At 39.4% G+C, this 24,232-nt stretch overlaps 1 protein-coding gene across 8 annotated transcripts in view; it reads left to right on the top strand.

Annotated features, from left to right (window-relative positions):
• The first annotated feature begins 1,055 nt into the window (after nucleotides 1–1,055).
• Nucleotides 1,056–24,232, top strand: part of LCLAT1 (lysocardiolipin acyltransferase 1) — a 159,493-nt gene continuing 136,316 nt past the window's right edge. The window contains exon 1 of one of the 8 annotated variants that reach the window (XM_088796232.1): nucleotides 1,056–1,232. The gene's annotated coding sequence lies outside the window, so the exon portion shown is untranslated. Of the gene's footprint in view, nucleotides 1,646–1,903; nucleotides 1,926–14,975; nucleotides 14,998–24,232 lie in introns of those variants that run through there. The other 7 variants (XM_074331848.2, XM_074331846.2, XM_088796233.1 and 4 more) reach the window with 7 other exon arrangements.

Raw genomic sequence — 24,232 nt, 5'->3', positions numbered from 1 at the left:
TAGGGAGGGCGTGGGTGGGTGGGGGGGGACGGGGGAGGGGAGAAGTTGGATTCAGAGACCTTTATTCTTGCAGTACCAGTTTAAAGATAAAAATGTGGCCTAAGGTCACAGATGTAATTGGCTTTTGTATCTGAGGTTCCATCTGCCACAGTTTATCTTTACTTTCTAATGCAATTTCGGCACATCTTAAATATTGAAATCGGAGAGGTTGTGAAGCTGACTTAGGAGGAGAGCACAGGCACCGGATTCACAGAGAATTTGGGGGTATGATTTAGCGATATTGAAGCTATGCATCCCTAACCTACATATTCACTATTATACCATAAATTTTGTGAGGACAGGAAACTTGTACTTAAAAACAAGTCACCCCGCTCTGTGCCTTGTTGAATAAACGAATAAAATACATAAATATATGTGAATGACTGAATGGCTACGCGTGTGGTTGTTTTATTATTTTTAAGATTTGAATTCAGTGAATGTTTAAGGGCAGCAGGAGGAAGGCATGGGGTAGGGAATGAAGAGAGGTGTAACGAGTCCCCACGATTAGGAGCTTTAAAGCTGCAGATTAGGGATGACACTGTCCCCGAGTCAGGGCAGGGGAAACGCTGCGCGTGCGGGGAGAGCTCGGCGCAGCGTGTTAGGAGTCTGGATCTAGAACGAGTTCTCCCTCTGATTTTGACCCGTGCCTTCGCGCTGGTAAATTAGGCTTGTACATTTCCTCCCCAGATTTGTTTTCCACTCTGAAACTCTAGCCAGTTGGTCGGGCCATCGGTTCTTTGCGACAAGGCACATCTTAAATCTTGAAATTGGAGAGGTCGTGACGCTGAAATAGGAGGTTGTGAGACTTCCTATTTCTACTGTTTTTCGCCCCGACATACGTCGCTCTTGGGGTCCCTCCTCGCCCAGAGGCTAGGCGAGGAAACCAGCACGTCCCCTTTAAGGGAGCCCTCGAAGACTGACGCCTCAGGTGTCCCTCGCCGGGGTGCAGGGGCGGGGCGCCGGGGACCCGGGCTTCGCACGCAGCTGGGGACGCCGTTGCGTCACTGCGCTCGCAGCCAATCAGAATAAAGCTTGTCGGAACGCATTACTAGGGCGACGGGCCGGACGCCTCCCCGCTTCGGGATGAATTAGCGGCGGGTTCTTCTCGGAGGTTGTGACCCCCACGGATTCCCCAGCTCGCGCACGCGCACGCGCACCCGTAAGGTGTCGCGTGTCGTTCCTGCTGGTCACAGGTGGGAGACTGGAACTGGCAGGTGGGGGTTACGGCGCGGGGAAAATGGCGGCGGCCGCTGGGGGATCCCCGAGGTGGTGGAGGGGGAGCGGCCCTATGGGCTCTTCCCTCTGATCCTCAGGCCTCTCGAGCTGCGGCCGGGGTAACGGTCACGTGACCCGGAATTGGGGCCCCGACGCAGGTGGCGGCGTCGCCGGCTCAGGTAAGAGGAGTCGCAGGGAAGCGACTCCCGGATGCAGGCGGAGGCGTCGGGGGCTGCGAGGCCGCGCGGGCCGGGTCGGCGACGGCGAGGTGGGCGCGGGATACGGAGGGCCAGGTGTCCCGTCGCTGTTTACAAATGAGCATCGGCACCTTCCTGCTCCAGACCTGGGCACCGCCCTGAACACAGTCTGAACTGTGCCGCTGTTAAATCAGGTGTGCGCAACGTCCCAAGTGGCCGCCACGTGCGAGCCTCTGACATGAGCTGTCGAGGGCAGGGGCTGGAGCTAGCTGCCTTATCTGTGTATCCTCCAGGCACCAGACACCTTCCTGTGAATTCCTGGCGGTACCAGGAAAGGAAAAGCAGGCCTTACTCGGGCTGTCAAGCCTGATCTTTAAGGTGTATCTTCTACTTGCCGGTTTGAAGAGAAGGAAAATAAAGATAGGGCACTATAATCTTGGAGATGTTTTGCTTCCTTGTACTTACCGGGTTCAGGTGGGTTCCCCAGAAGCATTGTATATACCTTCGAAGCTCATTAACTGTATTCCATGTGCATGTGGCTATAATTGAGGCAGAATTGGGATTCAGTTTAAACCCGGGGGAAGTATTGAAAATAAGTATTGGGAAAGGTCTCATGGAGATGACATATTGTCTATTCATGTCAGTGTGGCTTATTTGGGCAGAAGCATGTCATGAAATACAGCTAGTTGGTTTAGTTTTCAAAAAACTTGTCTTGAAAGTTCTTTTTGCAAAAGTATATTTTTGAGAGTAAAAGATAATTATTTGTTTTAAACAAATTTTTCCTTTTTTAAAAAACAGTTTCAATGGCCCTGTTGTACTTTGATGTGACAGATAAACATAATAGTAAGGGACTTTTTGGTAGCAGGGTTGATTTTGTGGAGTGCCTTGTTCTGTTATTGAGAAAGCACAATGGCACTTGGTGTTTCAGTCGTCAGTAGCTGTTGTCTTTGGAGTGCCTGCCGCTTGTCAGGCCCTGTGAAAGTGGGACCTCTCGAATTTTTAACTTGTGCAAATGGGGTAGTTCTTGCGTTCCCACTTTTAGGCTGGCTGTTGTTGACGACCAAGAAGAAACAATAGGGAAAACTCAAAAGACTCTTCCAAACCAGATCCATGGAGATTTGGTCAGTTTGGCCTGGGATTAAGTATGGTTTCCAGTTCTAACTCTGCCATTTAAAGTATCTTAGGGAAATAATGTAAACCTCCATTACTATCTCTGAAATGGGCATAGCATTTTTGAAACAATCTCATTGTACTGTTCTGAGGGGGAAATATATATATATATATATATATATATATATATATATATATATATATTTATATATATATATGGGCTTAAAGAACTTAAAAACACAGTGATAACAGTTGACATCACTGCACATTTACCCTGCCAGGCACTGTTCCAAGGGTCTTATATGAGCTAACTCAGTAACTCAGAAACATTGTGAAATGGACACTTTTATCATCTTTGTTTTACAGATGAGGAAACTGAGACACATTGAAGTTTTAATTTATTTAATTTATTAAACTGAGACACATTTAAGTTATTTGCCCCAAGTGGCACAACTAGCATTGTGATTCCAGCTTATGTTCTTAACCACCAGGCATACTGTCTTCCTGTATCTAGATGTTACGTGTTAAGGTCATATATAAACAAATTTTGCAGTGAAGTAATTTTGTTTGTGATCTTTTAGTTGTATAAATAACTGTGATTCATTCCATTGACGTCCCATAGTGATTCTACCGTTGATGTCCAGTTTTTATTTTAAAAGGTATTTAAAAACAGTTGTGACTAATTTCTAACAGGAAGCACAAATCAATAAGGGAGATTTTAGTTTTTATTAAACTCTTTAAAATAATTTTCTAAGTGACTTTTAAACGAAAACTTTGGTTCATTGCTTTGACATTTGTACTAATTTTTTAAGTCTCTGTACAAAAAAATGACATGAATAAAAGTGGCTGGGACATTCATTTTTTTCATTGAGCCTTTATGGAATTGCCCTGCCAAGTCCTTGGGATGTACAGATTAAATCCTAACCTTATCTTTGAGGAGTCCAGGAAGAAGCCCCCGTCCAGAAGTTGGTAGACTAGTAAATGACCCATTAAGTGATTAACTAATGCAGTGTAATAAGGACGCAGAGATAGTTGTGGTGGGTACAGAGAGCTGTGGAAACACACAAGGGAATAGTTGCTTCTGCTGGAATGTCCCTGCCAGAGAAAGGAAGGGAGCTGAGTGCAGGATAAAGGGAGAACTGGCTTCTAGCCAAAGGCGGAAGCAGTGCTGCGTTAGGGCTAGTGAGAGTGCATGGATGTCCAGAGGTCAGACCAGGGTTTTGCCGGAATTGCTGGGAGAGGAGCCAGGAAAGGTTAGGGCCAGATAGTGAATTCTCACTTAAGAGAGTGGGACCTAGAGAAGGATCTTAATCAGATGAATAGCATGATTACCTCTGTGTTCTGGAGAGGTGACTTGAGTGCTAGGGTGAAAGGCAATGGAAGGAAGAGACCAGTAAAGGCACTTTCTGTCCTCCAGACACGAGATGGTGAGGGAGTAAACTGGCACACTGGCTATGCAGGGTAGAGTTCGGAGTCCACCGTGACACGCACGTTTTGAAGGCAGAATGGACTACTGACTGGGGTGAACAGTAATGGGGTTGGGGAGGGGAACACCTGCTAAGGGTGTATAGAGAAGAGTAAGGGTTTTTGTTGTTGTTTATTTATTTATCTTTTTTTGGTAACTATATGGTTGGAGATTGCAGATGGTAGATATTGTTAACTCATTTAAGCAAAAGGATAGAGCAGGCAGTTCTTTGTTACTGGGTTTTGGAAGAACTGTAAACCCTCTGAGGTTGTTGGGTCAAATAAGATGTAACAAAACCAAGCTTATAGCTTCCTTTAGCCCTCTGATTTCTGAGACTAGAAAACTTAATTACATCATCAAAAGTCAGCAGAGTCTATTGTAAAGGTGGTTCCATTGGAGGAAAGTCACATGAAGGGAGTGGGAAGAATTATCTAAGGTATGTTTGGGATAAAATGCTAGAATAATGGATATTAGAGTTATTTTCCTTTTTTTACATTAAGTTTTTAGTATACCGTATTTCCCCGAAAATAAGACCTTGCCAGACAATTAGTTCTAATGAATCTTTTGGAACAAAAATTAATATAAGACCCGGTCTTATTTTACTATAAGTCTAGTTCTTAGTTTACTATAAGACCGGGTCTTATATAATATAGTACCCAGTATAATATAGCATATATAATATGATATAATATATAATATAATACCAGGTATAATATAATATATAATACCGGGTCTTATATTGATTTTTTGCTCCAAAAGACGCATTAGAGCTGATTGTCTGGCTAGGTCTTCTTTTCGGGGAAACGGTATTTGTACAGAAGTCATTATAGTATGAAAGTAACCCCAGATGAATCCTCTATTATAAAGCTGAGCATCACTGACACATTCATAACACTAGAGTTGTCTAACTTCCAGCAACATATCATGAATGCATTCTAAATCGACTGCAAGGTGAAATTGCAAACCTTGCAAAGATGCAGGATTTCATAATTTCAGAGCAAGGTTGAGAACTGCTGAAAAACATAAGCTCTATGTGATTCCAATTAATTGACGTTTAAAAACAGGTATAACTATTTCCTGGTGATGGAAGTCAGAGTAGTGGTTCCTCTGGGGGGACAGTGATGGTAAGGACAGGGGTGGGCATGAGGGAACCTTCTGAGATGCTGGAAATGTTCTATATCTTGAGATGAGTCACGGTTACATGGGTGTAAGCATATGTAAGAATTCAAGTTCCACACCTAAGATTTATGCACTTTACGGTTATAGTTTAATTAAAAAAGAGGTGCTAGTGAGACTTCGGCAATGTTAGACCAGTTAACTTTTGGTGAGGAAAATCAGCAGGGATGATGATTTGAGAGGTGCTTTAAAATTTTTTAAAGGAATGTGAGAGGCTCCAGGGGAATAAATGATGAAATCTCTTTTTTTTCCAAAGTGACTTTTACATAATTGTCTTGGATAAGGCAAATGTGAGGTCACAGCTGTCATATCATGTTCTTTTACAGACTGACCACAAAGTCATGTCCCAAACCATCAATTGATTAGTTTCTTGCCTTAAGAATTAGTTCATGGTTGCAAATGTAACCCAAATTTTGGTAGATACAAGATACATTATGAAAATAGATTTATATTTTGTTTCATTTTTTGGGGAAAATTCTAATCAAATCTCTTTTTCATCATTATGAAATGTGGTCCCTGTTTAAGAGAAATCACTCAGTGGCTTTTTTCTCTACTACGCTAATTGCGCTTGGATAATGATGATTAGTTGTAATTCTTCTGGCTTCAAGTTTGGAATGTCATAATGGAGCTAAGAAAAATCTTTGGTGAGTTCCAGATAGCAAGTGAGGCAACGCTCACAAAAGGCCGTTGTGGGCTTCAGTCCAGTTTGGCAGAATGTGTTCCCCTTTTCACCTCTATCTGGTCTGCTCCATCTGGCAGTGGGGCTACAGGGATCCTCCTGTGATAACTTGGGAGAAGCAGATGGAAGGGGGGCATCTAAGGGACAGCCATCTCAGGTCGAGATGATTAACCACTTTTTCAGCAGTCTTTGACAGTTGAGGTTCCTGAAAATGTAAATTGTTCACTTCCTCACACGAAGGGACGATAAAGGGAAAACTTACGCTACTTTTAGTTTTCCATCTCAAATAGGAGATCACCTCCATAGTATGTTTGTAACTGTATAGTTAGTCCCTTTGGGAGAACTCATGGGGCAGGGAGATAGCATGTTGGTGAGCTGGTGTGTACTGATGTTACAAAGCAAATGATGGCTGAAAGAGCAGTGAGTGGTGGCAGCCATTCTGATGGTTCTGTGTGGCTGCTGTGTGGAGTGGAAGGATTGTTTTTAACCCTGACAGTGACTCTCCCCCACAGGAATATTTAGATATCTTGGGGAAGGCCACTTTGTCTGTGGCTCTTACTATTTCTGCTGTCCTGTTGTTGTAATGCAAATACTTTCTTAGAATTATTATTATTATTATTATTATTATTATTATTGTATCGTGTAGCCTTTAAATAAAAATCTGCTTGTATGACTTTTGGGAGGAAAATGATGGTAAATAGGAGTGGCTTGAACACCAAAATGTTTATTTACTAAACTTGAACATTTTGGACACTTACCATGAACTTGTTAATGGGGACAGAGTTGAATAAGACATGGTTCCTGACCTTGAGGGGGAGATAAATAAATCAATGCCTTCAGTATAGAGATCACTGAGATTTTGTCACCTCTTGTTGTTACACCTCTAGGTTTTCTGTGATGAAAGGTAAGCATTGCAGTTGTGAAACTCTTATGAGTTCCATAGGTAGTAATGGTGACTCTTTTAATAATAATAATAATAATAATAATGGCAGCAGCCAACATTTATCGAGTGCTTACTAGATACCAGGTTCAGTTGTAAGTGTGTTGTTTTTATTAATAACTGCTTTAACCCTCACAACTTCCTCTATGAGGTAAATACTCTTAAAAATCTTCATTTTACCCATCAGAAAACAGGCCCAGAGAGGTGAAGGAACATGGGTTTGAATCTAGGTAGTCTAGTTCCAGAGTCTGTGCTATAATGTCTGTTCAAATCCACTTTAAATTTAAAATATACTGTGTTTGTGTGGCTTTAAGTGTAAGAGATTGACTGAGTAAGCCCAGTTTCTAAATATCCATGTTCAGTGTCATTTCCTGTAGCTGCTTAGGGTGATTCTCTCTGTAATGGAGTTTTAAATGATACATTATTTTTGCCCTTTTCGACTTTCATGTGTTACATGATTGTTTTGGCACTGTTTTAATACTCTTGTATGTTCCATTATAGTATTCAGAAATTCATTATAAATATTTTGGTGGATTTTTATTGTTTGGGTTATTACCATATACTTATGTAATGATATTTTTTGATGTATTCAAACAGGAGAGTTTGTGAATTACTGGGATAACATATTTGTTAATGTGAATAAGTACAGATTTAAACTTAAATTATACTTTTAGCATGTCTGTTCATTTGGATCAGTTGATTAAAATTAGAATTATGTTTGCTTTGTTCTGTTTAAGAATGGGAGAGAAGTATAGAAGCAGATTGAAATAATGTAGAGTAATCCAGGGAGTGCTAAAGCAACCTTCTTTTGCTGAGTTTGTGTATGGTAGCAACAAAACCAGCACAATTTAGCTTTTCTTTTCCTCAGAGAAGAAATACACCAGAAGTCAGAGTTAAGCAAGGTTGAATCTTTGCTAGAGCTACGTTATAGACAGTACTTGTCTACTGAGTGGCTGATCTTCAGTGAACTGGGTCCACGTTGGATGTAGTTGTTCCCAAAGCCATATTTATGTCTCTTTTTATCTAGATTTCTTTAACCCTCAAAAATTAGCGGTGCTATATATTCCTATTTTGAATTAAGAGCTCTAAAATTATCTGGTTTTCTTTTTCGCAAGTGCATTTCAGACTTCTCAAGGGCCTTTTCCGTGCATATTTGATAGCTCTTTACAACATTTTAAGAGATGGGTAAGTATTCGTATTAGTTTCTTGTGACTGCTGTAACAAATTACCACCAATTTGGTGGCCTAATACACCAGAAATTAATTTTTTTTTTACAGTTGTGGAGGCCAGAAGCCCAAAATCAGATTCAGTGGGCTGATGCGCCAACATGGGTGGACCCAGAGGGTATTATGCTAAAGTGAAATAAGTCCGACTGAGAAAGACAAAGACCATATGAGCTCTCTTATATGATATGTGGAATCTAAAGAACAAAATAAAGGAGCAAGCAAAAACAGAAATAGAGTCATAGATGCAGAGAACAAACTGATGCTTGCCAGAGGGGAGAGGGGTAAGAGCTGGGTGAGAAAGGGGAAGGGATTTAGAAATACAAATCAGTAGTTACAAAATAGTCATGGGGAAGTAATGTAAAGTACAGCATAGAGAAGATAGTCAGTAATGTTGTAACAACTATGTGTAGTGAGTGCCAGGTGGGTATTAGACTAATGGGGAGATGTCACTGCATAAATTAGATAAATGTCTAACCCCTATGCTGTACCCCTGAAACTAATATAAAGTACCACTGAATGTCAACTGTAACTGAAAAAAAAAAAAAAAAAGAATCTGGGCTGAGATCAAAGTACTGGAGGGCTGCGCCACCTCCAAAGGGTCTAGGGGCGCATCAGCACTTTGCCTGCCCCAGTTTGTGGTGAGGACCTGCGTTCCTCGGTTTGTGGTAAATCACTCCAGTCCCTGCGGCTGTGGTCACGTTGTCTCTCTTCTTTTTGTCTTCAGTCAAATCTCCTTTCGTCCCCCTCTTAAAAGTACATAGGTGATTATATTTAGGACATCCCACCGATAATCCAGGATAATCCCCCCTCCAAAAATAATTGATCATATCTACAAAGGTTTTTAATTTTTTCCTCCTTCCACATAAGGTAACTTTTACAGGTTTTAGGAATTTAGGACATGAGTTATCTTTTGAGCTATGATATTGGTTAAGCTATATTTTGCAGGTGAAGAGATTAGATTATTTACTTAAAGTCATAAAGTTAGAATCAATCACTTTCTATCTTGGTGCATATGTTTCCCTACTACCTACCACCTTTTGGAAAAAAGTAATACTCCATGTTTATGTGGGTTTGTTTTACAGTAGTGTTTAGGGATTCCTGTTTCAAAAAAAATTAGATTCTATTTTGAGATAGTTGTAGCGTCACAAGCAGTTGTAAGAAATAATACAAAGAGATCCCACGTACCCTTTGCCCAGTTTTCCCCAGTGTAACATCTTGCAAAATTGTAGTACATATTACAGCCAAGTACTGCCAAGATACAGAACAGTTTCGCCATAAGGATTTCTTGCATAGTCCTTTGATAGCTATACACCCCCTTCCCTGACCTCTGACTATGTGTTCTCCATGTCTATAATTCTGTTATTGCAAGAATGTTATATATGTGGAATCATACAGTGTGTAACTATGGGGATTATCTTTTTTCATTTATCACAATTCCCTGGAAATTCATTCAAGTTATTGCATGTATCAATAGTTTGTTCTTTTTCTTGCTTAGTATTCCATTTGCTAATATGTTAAGGATTCATGGATTGGTCTGTGGTGCCGTGGAGGCCATGTGGGAAAGAGTAAGGAAGCAGGGTAGTATCAGCAGACTAGAGGGGAGCTGAAACTTCCACCCCTGGCCGGCAGCCATGAAACTACAGACCAATCCGTGAATCCTTAACATATTAGCAAATAGAATTCAGCAATATACAAAAAGTTGAATTTAATCCAGGGATGCAAGTTTAGTTCAACATTCAGGAATCAATCAATGTAATCCACAAATATTAACAAATTGAAAAAACATTCATATGATATGAATCTCTACAGAAAAACCATCTGGTTAAATTCAATACCTGTTCCTAAGAAAAATTCTCAGGAAAAAAATAGAAATAAAGGGGAACTACCTCAGTTAGATAGGGAGTATCTATCCAAAACCTGGAGTGAACATTATTACCCTTAGTGATAAAAGACAAAATGCATACGGCATAATGCGTTCCTATTATCGGGAACAGGAAAAGGATGTCCACTCTCCGCATTCTTATTCTTCGTGTAGTACTGGAAGTTCTAGCTGATGCAAGAAGGCAGAGTACATTATTACAATGGGTGCCTAGGGCAAAGGAAGGGCGAGGGAAGAGAATGAGGTATCACTGCTAATGGATGCAGAATTTCTTTTTAAGGCAATAAAAATGGCCTTCTTACCCCTGGGAGGGGGTGAAAGTCCTTCATCTCTACTAGGCCTTAATCTCATACCATCCCCATGGGGATGAGCAGAGGTGCCTCTTTACTGTCCTGGGAGTAGAAGTGCAGGCTGTCCAGGGGGTCTCTGTAGGCACTGTGTGGCAGGGGAAGTGGGTCTTACTACCACCTGACAGGGAGGAAAGTTCTGCCTCTGATGTTACCCCTGGCAGGTAGGGAGCTGGGGAGTCATTTTGAGACCCAACGTCACAGCCTGGTGAGAGTGAAAGATTGGGCTCCCTGCTCGGACTTTGCTGTCCTGGGTTGGGGGGACCAGTTTGTTTTCTGTGGCTTTCTGCTGGGGTTCAGTGGTTATTGTATAAGTATTTTCTGTTTTGCTACGGTGCTCTTTTCGTGGCCCTTTGAAAGAGCAAGGCCTTTTTTTTTTTCTGTCTGCCCCCTTTGGCATTTCTGGATTACTGGCTTCTTCAGCTCCCTGTCCGTGTGGTATATGATGCAGAAGGAAAACCCAGGGAACTCACCACTGTGTTGTTCCATGGGTCCCAGGTCCCTAGCTGGTTTGCCTCCTGTCTACCTCACAGTCTTCTTTTGTTTGTTTTATATATAATGTTCAGGAATTTTGGTTGCATTTAGCTGGAGCAGTAGGGAAAAGCACATTTACTCAGTTTACCGGAGGTGTAAATTGGACTGCAAATACTTTTGTTGACCTTAAATAAAAAGTTAACCAGATATTTCTCCAGCAAAATGGGTTTATTTGAGAACAACAAAGAAGGGCAATCCGGAACGTGTAACCGTGGCGGGCCACTTGCAAATCTGCTAAGATAAAGGAGAGGAAACTCTTTTATAGAGGGGAAGAGGAAGTTGGAGGGCTGTTACAAAGAATTCTTCCTGTTGTGCTTTACTATTGTCGTAGGGTTTGAGAGCTCCCTCTCCTGGCGTCCCTACTTCATTTTATTTATTTTTACTTATTTTCTTTTAAGAATGGTGGCAGCTCACAGTGACCCATGTGGGGATCAAACTGGCAGTCTTGGTGTTACCAACACCACGTTCTAACCAGCTGAGCTAACCGGCAACCAGCTTACTTCATTTTTAAATGAGGTTGCCGTTTACTAATTTTTCACACTTTCTTATGGAAGAAAATTAATTTGGGGCGAGTTACTTAGAAGTGACAGTTTAACTATGTCTTTATTTCTCTAGAGAGTAATTCTGTGGGTCATTTTGTTCAGTAAAACCAAACCCTTATTAGTTTTAGATCTCTTAAGAAGCTTGACCATCCAATGAATTAATTTATTTCTACATTTATGTATAAATTTATAGTAAGCCTAAATTTCTGGCTTAGTATGTGGTAGAGAAAAATTTATCTTAGTGAAAGAGTAGTTTTGTATAGGGGACTAACTGAAGTTTTCTAGTGGTTGTCAGAGATCTTGAAGCTGTGGATTTTTTTCTAAATGAGGAAATAGGCATTGTGTATAGTTGTTAAGAACAATGTAAGGAGAATTTGTGAAAGTCTTAGAAATGTACCGGAAATGTCTTCATCCAGTAGTCTAGGTGATGTCTAGAGCACTTTTCCTGGAGATCTAATCTATAGGGTCTGCAGCTTTTATTGTTCTTTATTTTACAATTTTGTAAGTTGTGAATAAAAGACAGCAATGCAAATAATTCTTGTCCTTAGACATGCAGATGAATTTTGTTGGTTGGAGGTACAATTGATTTCTTCTTTTGTGGAAGAAGCCAGTTTTGGATCAGTTAAGCAAATCCATTTCACCATTTCCAGTTGCCTCAGTGTTTGTACTCTTTGGATTTGCTTTTGAACCAGTTGGAACCATCTTATTTGTTCCGTAATAATTAATGAGTTAAGTAAAATCATAGATAGGTGTTCGTTTTGTATTTGCATGGGAGACACAATGGTATCTTTTTGTTTGTTTAAATTATCTTTTAATAGCTTGAACTCGGAATTTAGCCTGATGGGCTTGAAACCCAATGTAGCAATTAACAGTCATTATGACTTGGAGCAGGGAATTTTATTTTTTAACCTAAGTCTGTTTACCCACTGAAAAAAGAGGTCACAGTGCTGTTTTTCTGCTGTGGTTGTGATGATTAAAAGAGATGTTGGAAGTACCATTTCTCACAGTACCTCATACATCTTAAGGACTCTTTTTTTTTTTTTTTTTTTTTTTATTAGAAGACTGTGGGCAACTAATTTTACCCTCCCGGGACTTAATTTCCTAATCTCTAAAAAAAAAAAAAAAAGAGGGGACTTTTTATTTGGTTGTTATGTCGTAAAGTTTCCCTGGCAATAACTGGAAGGAATGGAATGAGATAAACTGACTGTTGTTGCTTTTGGAAGGAAGGACCAGATATATTTTTATATTTTATATTTTTAACATGCAAGTGACCTTACTGCTCCGAGGAAGGGAAATGTAGGGTTTGATCTGGTGAGCAGTTAGGTGGAACAGCAGCCTGCTACCGTGTTTCCCCGAAAATAAGACTGGATCTTATATTAATTTTTGCTCCAAAAGACGCATTAGGGCTCACGTTTAGGGGATGTCCTCCTGAAAAATCACGCTAGGGCTTATTTTCCAGTTAGGTCTTATTTTGGGGGAAACACGGTAATTCAATTCAGTAACCATTGATTGAGAAGACCCTGCTCTGCCTGCCTTTGTACTAGGAAGAAGCATTGGGGTTGGAAATATGGCTTAATTGGGTAACAGAATTGCCATTTTGCCTTAAAACATTTGGAGGGTGGATCCTAATAGATGGAAGGCTTTTGAGCTCAGCACCTTGGTAGATGGGGGCATGCTCATTGCGGAGTAGGGACTGGAAAGGGCTGAATTGGGCTTAACCTAGGGATAAGCATTTGGAGTGTCTAGGGCAGTTTTTGGTGGAGTAGGGATGTGGGGTGATTGAAGGAGAGAAAGGAGCAGGAAAGATGGCTCAAGGATATCTGTTGTTTATATTGACCATTCTCTCTGCTCCTCATTATTTACAAATGTTTTACTTAAGAGTTTATTTTTGCGGGGAAAGGGGTTAGGGGTGAGGGTGGATGGAAGCAGGATAGAATTGGTGTACGGCTTGAGTTAGAAGAGAGGCTCCTCAGAGGCTGAGAATTTCAGCTCCTCAGAAGGTAGCAGCGATCTGGGGCAGACCCTGGCCTTCTGTGGGTTATGTAAGTGGAGCAAGTTGGGGAATGGTTCAAGCCAGGGGCGTCCTCAGCTACTGTTGCAGAGAATAAGGAAAATCAGCCGCAACAGAAAATGTCTACCCGGTGAACAAGGAGTTTACACATAGGTAGACAACTATTGTTGTAAGTGGTTTTACACTCCTTTTGGTGTAACAAAATCAGGTACTATAAACAAAGGCAGCAGTTTGCCTAGTACATGTTTTAAAGTTTGATGCAAAATAAAATGATCTCTGTGATTTGTCTTTAGAATCAGAGTCCAGGAAGTAGGGAGAGTGTCATGCCTGCTTTCTTTCAATAGGAAGGTCTTTGAGTTCCCATAGTATGGGGAGGGGACTGCCCTGTATTCCTTCTGGAGTCAGATCTAGCCTCCGTCTTGCCTTCGCAGTCCATATTCTGGCTAGTGGTGTTGCTGTTAGGGAAAAGCTGAAGTGCCAAGGACCCGGCCAGTTTTAACATTGCTGCCTCCCTCTCCCTGAAGTGATGAGGGGAGAGGTGGTGGACTGGGAATGGGGATGATGGTATGATGGATGGATGGATGTGACACACACTGGGCTCTCACTGCACTCTTCTGTCATTCCCATCTTAAGCTCTGTGATCGTCACTAGCCTCCTGGCTTCCTGAGTTAATAAGCCTGTTAATGAATCCAGTCAGTACCTGAATGTCTCAGTTCCATGGCCCGTTACAGCCTTTTAACGCGTCAGTCATCTGACTGGCCCAGTATGTTGTCCCCAAACTCTGCTTTCCCTGTCTTCTCCCATTTGTCACCTTCACTTGCTGAAAGACAGTTGGGACTCTTCTGGGAAGCTAGCAACAAAAGGATGAGATGACGTGTGCGTTGTGGGTACAAGAAATTGTGATGCTTCTGAACCATGGACAATTAACAAGGCAGTTCCTAGTTATTGAATGTGCTTTCTAAAAGCTTTGAGTGAGTCTTTGTAGAGGTTTCTGTGCTTGAAGTGTTTATCCTGTTTCATGAATCTGAACAGGAAGCTTTGTGAATTGATCGTACACAGTTGTTCTGTTTATGTTGTTGTGTTGTTGAAATGTTCTATGGTTGTTAAGTAAACTTTTCTTTGAAAAATAAACATTTCTGTTAGGGAGATGCATTATAAGTTTCCTGTTGATGGAAAATAAAATGGTACATTTCTGTGAAAAAAACAAAAAAACAAAAAACCTGGCATTTCTGTTTAGCATTTGGTCGTGTGATTCTTCTTGAATCTTTATGTTAAAAATGAGGTACCATTTTGTTTAGAATCCAAAATATTAAATGGAGTATGTTCCAGAGTTCAGCCCTTAAACTTACATTTGATGTTGTATGTAATAATGAATTTTTATTTAACTCAGATAGATACTTATGTGATACCATTGGCTGGTATCCTCTGAGTAGTGAAGGCTTTTTTTTTGGGGGGCGGGGTATCTTACCTATGTGGATAACTCTGACAACCGATTTTTGCCATGTCCTTTCCCATCTCTAGGCTCATGTCTCCATCATATCTGGCCAGTGTCCATTTGAAATACCTGGCTGTTGCTTTCAGTCTCAAGTGGATTAACACTAAATTCATTCTCAATCCCATCTTCATTTCCTGCCTGGGTATGTGTTTCTTTGTTTAGTCATCTAGGCCTGAACCTTCATACTCAATTTGACACCCCTCTCCCCTTTGCCTATTTCTTCTTTTGTGATGCTTTTGATGTTTTTTCTCTTTGTTTTTATGCTTGCATTATTTTAATTGCATACTATTGGATTGGTGCAAAAGTAATTGCAGTTTAAAAGGTTAAAAACAATTACAAAAACCACAATTACTTTTGTACCAACCTAAAACTTGGTTTCTAGAATAACCGCTTCCATTTACTGTGTATGTATATAATAAAAATATATCTGGTCATTGACCCTGGCTCCATACACAGAGCTTCGGAAGCCCTTGGAACGTCCTGCGTGGTAGGAGTATCTTTTGTTACTCGTAATGAGCCCTTTAAACCATACTTGAGTTTCTGCTGCTGAAGTAGCTCAGGGTGGGGCCAGCTAGCCACACCAGAAAGACTTAGCTCTCCATTAGAGGCTTGGAATTTTACTACCCCCTTATCTCTCAGGTGGCGAGAGGGACTGGAGATTGAGTTCGATCACATGGCCAGTGATTTAATTAATCATGCCTATGAAATGAATGAAACTCCTTGTATAAATTCCGGACACTGGAGTTTCTGGGTTGGTGAATACATTGATGTTCTGGGAGCATGACATCTGAATTTCTCGGAGAGGGCATGGAAGCTCTGAATCCCCCATCCTCTCCCCGTTACTTGTTCTGCGCATGTCTTCCACTTGGCTGTTTTTGAGTTACATCTTTTATATTAAAACTGTAGTCATTTAAGTATAGTGTTTTCAATGAGTCTGTGAGTCATTCTGGCAAATTATTGCACATGAAGGAGGGTTGTGAGAACCCTTGAATTTGTAGCCAGTTGGACAGAAGTTCTGATAGCTTGGGGACATCTGAAGCAAGGGCAGTCTTGTTGGGTATCTTGCCCTTTAACTTGTGGGAAGTGATGCTAACTCCAGGTAGTGACTGTCAGAAGTGAACTGTAGGACACCCCGTTGGTGTGAGAGAATTGGTGTCAGGATGCACTGTGCCCGTTACCCTTTGTCAGGCGTTGTGATGTTTGATGTAATAACTCACTCCAGCTAGGTAGGTTCTGGTTTTATCATCCTTGTTTTATAAATAAAGAAGATGAAGCTTTTAGGAAGACGTATAATTTACCCAGAGTCACAGAGCTAGAAGCGCTGGAGAGCCCAGTGATAAACCTTATTATTTAACCCTTTAGGCTGAGTCGTTGGCCTTCTTTGCCCTAGATGTTACCCAACCCCACCCCCTATCTTCTAATCTGGCAGCTGTGGACCAAGGACTGCTTTTTCTAAAATACACTTTTATCATATCACTTTTGGGCTCAAGCACTTTCAATTCTCCATCACTGCAGGATAAAATCCACATTCCTTAGGTAGCCTTTCAAGACTCACCATAGCCCATCAGGCCCAAACTAATAATACTGTCCCAATCTTTATATAGAAGAAAACAAACTCCTATTGTGTTTCTTGGATGGGGCACTCAATGTATCTCCAGTGAGCTGCACTGGCGATGGAAGATATATCTTCCAGTTCCTTATAAATTATAATTGGGAAGACAGAATATATTAAAAGAATGTCAGTATAAAAATAGCACATTCTGACCTAGTGAGCTGTACAGAAATTGAAATGCTTCTGGAGTTCTAAAGAGGGACAGCTTTGTGGAGCTGGTACATTTTGAGCTAGGTCTTAAAGAGATGGTAGGCTGTCCATAATTGTCATGGCTGGGGAGAGGACCCTTTGAGGCCGGAAGCCTATGAGTAAGAGAAATGGAGGAGGTTGTTGGGCGCACATTGAAAGGTGGTGTTGATGGCAATGAATTCTTCAGTTTATCTGGAGGGAACCTTTCTGAAGGCAGGGACTACTCCCTGTCTCAAAACATAGCTTCAGAAGCTGCAGCATATTGTTTTAACTGACAGAACTGGTGCTAAATCTTTGTTTTTTGAAGCTAGAGTTGTTTGAAATGAGCCAAAAACTATTCAGCGCCAACCGAGGTGATACATCTGGGTGATCATGTTGGTTGATGCCAATTTTACTTAAAAATGAGGTGTTACCCTTTTATGTGTCACTGAGCCGACCAAAGGATGTTCTAAACTATAGAAGTTAAAAATTTTTGCCAGTTTATGGGAAGTAGTCTCAAAATTGAGAACAGAAGAAAATTTTACATGGTAATAATTTTTGTGCTTAGTGCTTATGTAGTCAATATATAGAAAGCATTTATAGAGAAGGGGAAAAAAGGAGACAGGGCCTTCAGACCTCTTTGAACTGTTGCAGTTGACAATTACATCTACTTTTAAGGCTTCACTTTTTATTGTTGGCTTTTGAAAAAACAAAGTTTGCCCAGATTGAACCTTTCAAAATTAAAAAACTTCTTCATGTGTTAATTCCTTTTTCGATTTGAAAGAAATGTTTATATTATAAATACCAGTTTCTTTTTCTGAAGTCTACACAGGGGGAAGGTCATGGACCAACGGCTGCATCGGAAGTTACTCAGAAAGATGGAAACCTATTTTCTTATAAAAATGCAAGTGGCCCTAGAGTTAGAATGCACATTGTTCTTGCATTTTGTGTTCTTTATAGGTATTTTAATGACAGGTTTTATGCAAAATATTTTTGATAGACCAGATCTTAGAAATATTTTTTGCAGAGGCAGGATACTCTATCCTTTCATACTCATTTCTGATATTTTTAGTGTTCCTAAATATTTTTGGGAAACAACCCAAGAACCCTATTAGAATAATTTTGCTTCTTTAAGCCTTGCCAGCTTCCCTCCCAGCACTCCCCAATCTTGTAATAGAATCTTTTGTACCATATTTAGCTAATGCATTAAATTAAACTTTTAAGTCAGAGAGATGAGGAGGAAAAGAGATTAGCTGTGGATGACTGTGTTGCCTAAAACTATTTTTGCATTAAACAAATTATAATTATGCCTTTCTCAGCATTCTCCCTGGTGCTCAAAAAATAGTGAAGTGATTTGCAGTCTCTGAATATAGTTGCTCTGTCCATGGCCTCACCAGTCGGGGGAGAGCAGGTGTTTCTTCTTGGAAAATAATTTGCCTGGACTAGATAGTTCTGATTGTTAATTCATAATATATATATTATATACACACATACACACACACATGTTTATATAATTCATTTTATTTATATATAATACATGCATATATATACATATACCTCTATCTATCTATCTATCTATCTATCTATCTATCTATCATCTATCTATCTATCTATCTACATATATGACAGTTCTGAGCAAGGGCAGGGTGTGTGTGTGTGTATTAGGAGTCTCCATAGAAGCAGAACCAGTAGGAGAGATATATATATATATTTCTTTAAATGTATTTATATATATTTCTTTTTTTAAAAAATAAATTTTATTGGGGAACAGTGTGTCCTTCCTGGATCCATCAGCTCCAAGTCAGGTCGTTGTTTTCAATCTAGTTGTGGAGGGCGCAGCTCACTGGCCCATATGTAGGAATTGAACAGGTGACCTTGGTGTTGTGAGCACTGCGCTCTAACCACTGAGCCAATGGGCCGCCCCTATATTTCTGTTTTTAATATATACATATATGTGTATATATTTAATATATGCTTAATATATATTTGTATATATTTAACATATACATGTATATGTATATATGTTGTATATGTGTATATGAATATATATGTGTATATATACACACACACACACACACACACACACAGAGAGAGAGAGAGAGAGAGAGAGGGAGGGGGAGGGAATGAGAGGGAAAGATATTGATTTATTATGAAAAATTGCCTCATGTGGTTAGGAGCTTGAGAAGTCCCGTGTCTGCAAGATTGAGAGTCAGGAAAGCCAGTGGTGTAATTCAGTCTGAGTTCCAAGGCCTGAGAACCGGGGGACCCCATAGTGTAAATACCAGTTCAAGGGCCAGAGAAGATAAGATGTTTCACCCAGCTCAGTGAGGTAGGAAAAAGGGGGTAAATTGTTCTTCTGCCTTTTGTTCGGTTCAGACCCTCAGGAGACTTGATGATGCCGACCACATTGGAAAGGGCAGTTTTCTGAGTCCACCAATCAAGTGCTAATCTCCTCCTGAAATACCTTCCCAGACATGTCCAGAATGAATGTTTGGTCTGGGTACTCCCTGGCTACTCAAATTGACATATAAAATTAGACATCACCATGTGCCTCTTAGAAAAGGAATTGAAATCTATGATCCTTTTTATTTCAGTTTAGTAGTTTAGTTTAGTTTAATTTACTTTATGTGTTTGGGATAAAGAGCAGGTAGATGGAGAAGACCCTGGTGGGCTTAGAAGCCACCCCGTTTTCCCAATTTGGGTCACTTGCATCTGGAACATCTTTCTTGACTTTGTTATCAATATGTTTCTAATCCCTTTGCTTCCTTTATAATTCTCTACTTACGTTCTTGATAATTTGTGAAACTAAACAAAGACTTTTGTGTTGATTTCTTACGAAGTGACATAAAAATATACCTAATTTTGTGGATGGGTAGATGAACGTGGACGCATTCGAAGTGATGGCAAACTTTGAGAACCTTTTATAGAGCAAACTACCAAACTCATTTTTTTGTGTCTTCTGACATGAATTCTGCTTTTGGATTGGCCATTGTTCTCAGTTTTAACCTTTTAAAGGGGATCATGAAGTGGATAGTAGAGATGAGTGAGCAGCAGCTTGTTCTTGCCATTTGTTGCTTCATCCAGTGCTCATGACTTCGTTCATGCCACGGAAATTCAGAAGGGATTGATTTTACAAAAGCCAAAGGTCTGTTTATTGATGTACATGGAGAGATGGACCCTTCCAGTCCAATTCATAGTCAGAGTTTGGAGTATTTTTGTTGTTGTTGATAATCTAAGTACTGAACAACATCTAAGTACTGAATAATGTCTTACCGGTAGTGAAAGTTGACTAGTATGTTTGTGGGTAAGTGATAATGACATAGATATAAAAATTAACAGGCTTTAAGGATTTTATTTAATTCATAGTCAGTGGGGGAATCAGGCAAATGGTATAACTGGTTCAAAGGAAAGGTAAAAAAACAAAACCCCACAAATTTATATGAATTAAAAGAATGTTGAAATGGTTTGCAAATGGAGACAAAGTGGTTTGTGGGAGAGAGAGGGAAATCAATTAAGTTCTCTATCTGACAGAATAGAACCCGCATATCTCTCAGTTACCTACAACTTACAGAGTTGTACAGTTTCACATAGAATTGGAATGTGGTACGGTTGAAGGATGTGCTATAAACAGTGCCCAGTTTTCAATGTTTTTTCCTCTACATGTTACTATGAATTGCAACAAGTGGGAGTTAGAAGATATTTGGGTACAGTTCTTCTGGGCCCTCCTGGAGCCTGATGAACCTTTATAGTTGTACCATTACTTTGTTAACGAATGTGGACATTTTAAAATAATTTTGTTCTGGATCATTTAAATAATTAGTTACACACAGATAACTCTTTGGCACTGAATCTTCTTACAGAAAGCTGGTGCTGACTTGGAGTATGGCTGCAAGGAGCAATAATAAGCAGTTTACCTTTATAAATATGTAATTACTAAAGTCGCATAAAATTACTGTGATACCTTATTGTGGGGTTGGAAAGAACCCAGGATTTATGATAATCTGAATCACTTATACACAAGAACATGGATGTATTATGATTTTATAACCTAACTTCCTTTTAATTCCTTCTGAACATTTTAATGTATGTTTAAAGAGAATAATTTTTAAATTAACATGCATGTTTCATACAACTGGATGCAATATTCTCTATTATCCAGAATAAATGTTGAATGATTGTTTCCTTTTCATGATTCTTTCTGATAGATACTTTCTCCTAATATTGTGATGCCCTCTAGTGAATTCAGCCTTTCAGATATGAAGTTTATGAGAGTCAGTAATCAGTATAATGAAATCTTCCAAAGGAACTTTCTGGTAATTAGAACTGTTCCTGTATGCCTTGTTGAGATGCCAAGTTTCGGCCCCTGGAAATGTTTAAGCAAAGATTTGATAATCTCTTATGCAGTCTTATTGTTGAATTAAGTGTAATTGTTCCAGATAACTTCTAAAATCTCTTTCAACTTCAAGGTTCTAGATACATATGAGCCATCAGTCATCAGTCTGAGGGATGTGAAGATTTCAAAGAAAGTGTTAAGTCATAGGTGTGACTTCAAGTACGTTTTGTATGCATCAGTTTGCAGATGCATACAGGTTAGTAGCTAACTGACCTTTATGGAACATTTATTCTGTTATTGGAGCTGCTCAGAACAGTTTACCTTTATGTCATTTAATCTTAAGAGCAATCAAGCGGTAGGTATCATCTTTAGTTCTATCTCTCTAGTCCAGAAATTGAGACCCAGAGGGGTTAAATAATTTGCCCAAAGTTATACAGTAAGTGGTGGAACCAGGACCAGTTTATATCAAGTAATAGTGGGTAAATTAAGGTAATTTTTAATTGTTTACAGATTGGCAGCTCTCTGATGGGGTATTTAATTGTATCAAACTAATTACCTTTGGATACATTAGCTTTGCATAACTGCACTTAAGTGTGTGGTTTCTTGTGAGCTTACATCACAGACGGAATAGTTTAATAATTTTTACCTAAAATTTTTTCATCCATTAAAAATTTTTGGCCCATAAGGTATTTACTTTAAAGACTTATTTGACAGAATGATACAGTCTTACCTTCTTAGTTTACTTTCTGTAAAATATTCGTTCTTTGAAGTTCAGAGTATCTTCTGCACATTTCTGTGTTTAAGAATTTTTTGAAGGCATTTATGACTTTTAGGTTTCTTTCAGCTTTCAGAGTGATTTACCATCTTTATTGGATTTTAAGTCTAGTATAGTTGTTGTCCTCTGGTTTTCATCACCAATTAGATTAAATAGAAATTGATTTCTCCATTTGTTGGTAAGTTAATTTCATTAGCTTGGGAGATGGCTTTTGAATCCCCTGGGTTCTCCTTGTTTGTGATGCACTCAGGTGTTAGTTGTACAGAGACAATATAGTACATCTTCAGTCTAATTATTGGAAAGATAAGGCAAACCATAAGAACAAAGGAATGTTATGATATATAAGGTAGATTTTTTTTTTCATTTCTGGAAACTTGTCTGGTGTTAGTTTATGAAACCATTTCTTTGCTCCAAAGCATTTGTATCTAGTTCCTAACTTGTATATAGAAAGTTACATATTAATGGTGACCTTCATGGTTTGACGACTCCCTAGGCTCCATCTCTCTCTTGTTTCAGTCCTTTGTCTTCCTAAAGACTTGATGTTATCAACATGCCCCTTTCTTTATCTTTCCCTTTAGGGTCTAAGTGAGAAATGAGAGAGAATGTGAAAAGAAACAAAACAGGAAACATTTCTAATGGAAGGAGAGACACTCAGAAGTGCTCAGCCTAGGATTTCACAGTCTAGATGGATTAAGCAAGACTCTAGAGAAGAATATTTCAATCGAAGTAGGAGCTTAGAGAAATCCCAGGTGACTCCATGTGCCTTTCGGTGAAAACAGATAACTACTTTTTAGACTTTCTTGAGATTTTTGTGGACCGCTCCCCCTCCCCCATTTGTTTTTTCTATTTCTTTGTCCTCTCAAAGGTTTTTCTCGCAGAGAACATATCAAAGGGTTATTTAAGGGATAGGAATTACGGGAAAAGTTGTGGTCTGAATTCTGTGGCTCAGGATCTGGGAACATAAAGTGAAGAGTGTTGGGGAAGGATAAAAAAATAGGCACAAACTGGTCACAGAGGCACTTGGAAGAAAAGACAGAGATTGTAAAGGGTCTCCCACAGTTTATGAGAGTTAATACAAGAGATTGGGGTGTTAAGATACTGTTTTATAAATCATTATTCCAAGTTAGGTGTGTATTCATAGTGGTTAAGGACTGTTGTTATTAGTGGTGTTATTTTCAGGTACATTTGAGTGAAGTTGGCTTTGGTAGGCTACCCTGAAAACCTGATCACTGTGTGTCATATCATTGCTGTGAGAAAATGCTTCTGAATTCCAAATAGCTGACTTAAGGACACACTTTTAGAACACTACCTGCTCATGATTTGGGACTGTTGTCGCTGTCCATGTTTTGATAGAATTTCCAACTGGGGACATTTCTAATCTGGGAACCAAATTTGTATTTGACTAAATTAAATAAACCTCTGTGGAACAGTGATATGTATGAAAGGAAATTATTTCTACTCCAAACATTGTAATTTCATTGAATGCCATAAGTTAGAGATGGTAACATTAATTTTAAAAGTTTTTAATGAAGTAACTTTGGTAACCAGAAACTACAGTAATATTTAGCATAATGTTTGTTGCTGAAGACTTGATTTTGTGTTATGCAAGGATTAAAAACATCTTTATGAACTTTTGACTGCTGATATGACACATAGTGAAGGGAAAATCAGACCGTCTGGGATCTAGCTGGGTTGTCCAATTGCTGTGTTTCTTTGATTAAGTCATTTCTCCCTTTTGGACCTTAGCTTCTTCAACTACAAAATACGAATGTTCATAACGCATAATTTATATAGGTAAAACCTAGAATACTCAAATATCTAACAGAATGATAAATTTTGGTATATTTATATAATGAAATACCATACAGTGATGAAAAAGGATGAACCATCGCCACACTTATTACTATGGATGAATCTTGCAAACATAATTTTGAATTAAACCAGATGCAGAAGAATATATACTTGTTGATTCCATTTAGATAAAGTTAAAAAATAGGTAAGATGTAATTATGGTCCTAGGAGTCAGATCAGCGGTTACCATTGGGCATAGTTAATGATTGGGAGGGAGCATGAATGAAAGACGCTTCTGGTTGCAAATAATATTCTATTTTGATCTGAGTATACTCCTTTGTAAAAATTCATCAAGCTACGTACACTTAGGATTTGTACATTTTACTGGATGCTTCAGTTGGAAAAAGGCTGAAAGTATGCACCAAAACAAAACACAAAATGGAAAAAAATAAAAGAAACAAAGACTGACTGGATTGGGAGCCAGGAGAATTGGGTCCAAGCCTCAGCTATACCCCTGACAAACTGTTTTGTTTTAGGCAATTCGTTGACCTCTCTGAGCTTTAGTGACTGTATCTGTACAATGGAAATAATACCTGCCTTCTGTATTTCAGTTGAGGCAAACATCTGAAAACACATTGGCAACTAGAAAATGCTCTGTGAATGTAAAACTACTTTTGAATTCCTGAGAAAATATAAAA

This window comes from Rhinolophus sinicus, chromosome 2, assembly GCF_057876585.1.
Source record: "Rhinolophus sinicus isolate RSI-liver-muscle chromosome 2, RSI-T2T, whole genome shotgun sequence".
Classification (NCBI taxonomy): domain Eukaryota; kingdom Metazoa; phylum Chordata; class Mammalia; order Chiroptera; family Rhinolophidae; genus Rhinolophus; species Rhinolophus sinicus.
The sequence above is the reverse complement of the archived record's forward strand: the minus strand, read 5'-3'. Positions and strand labels throughout refer to the sequence as shown.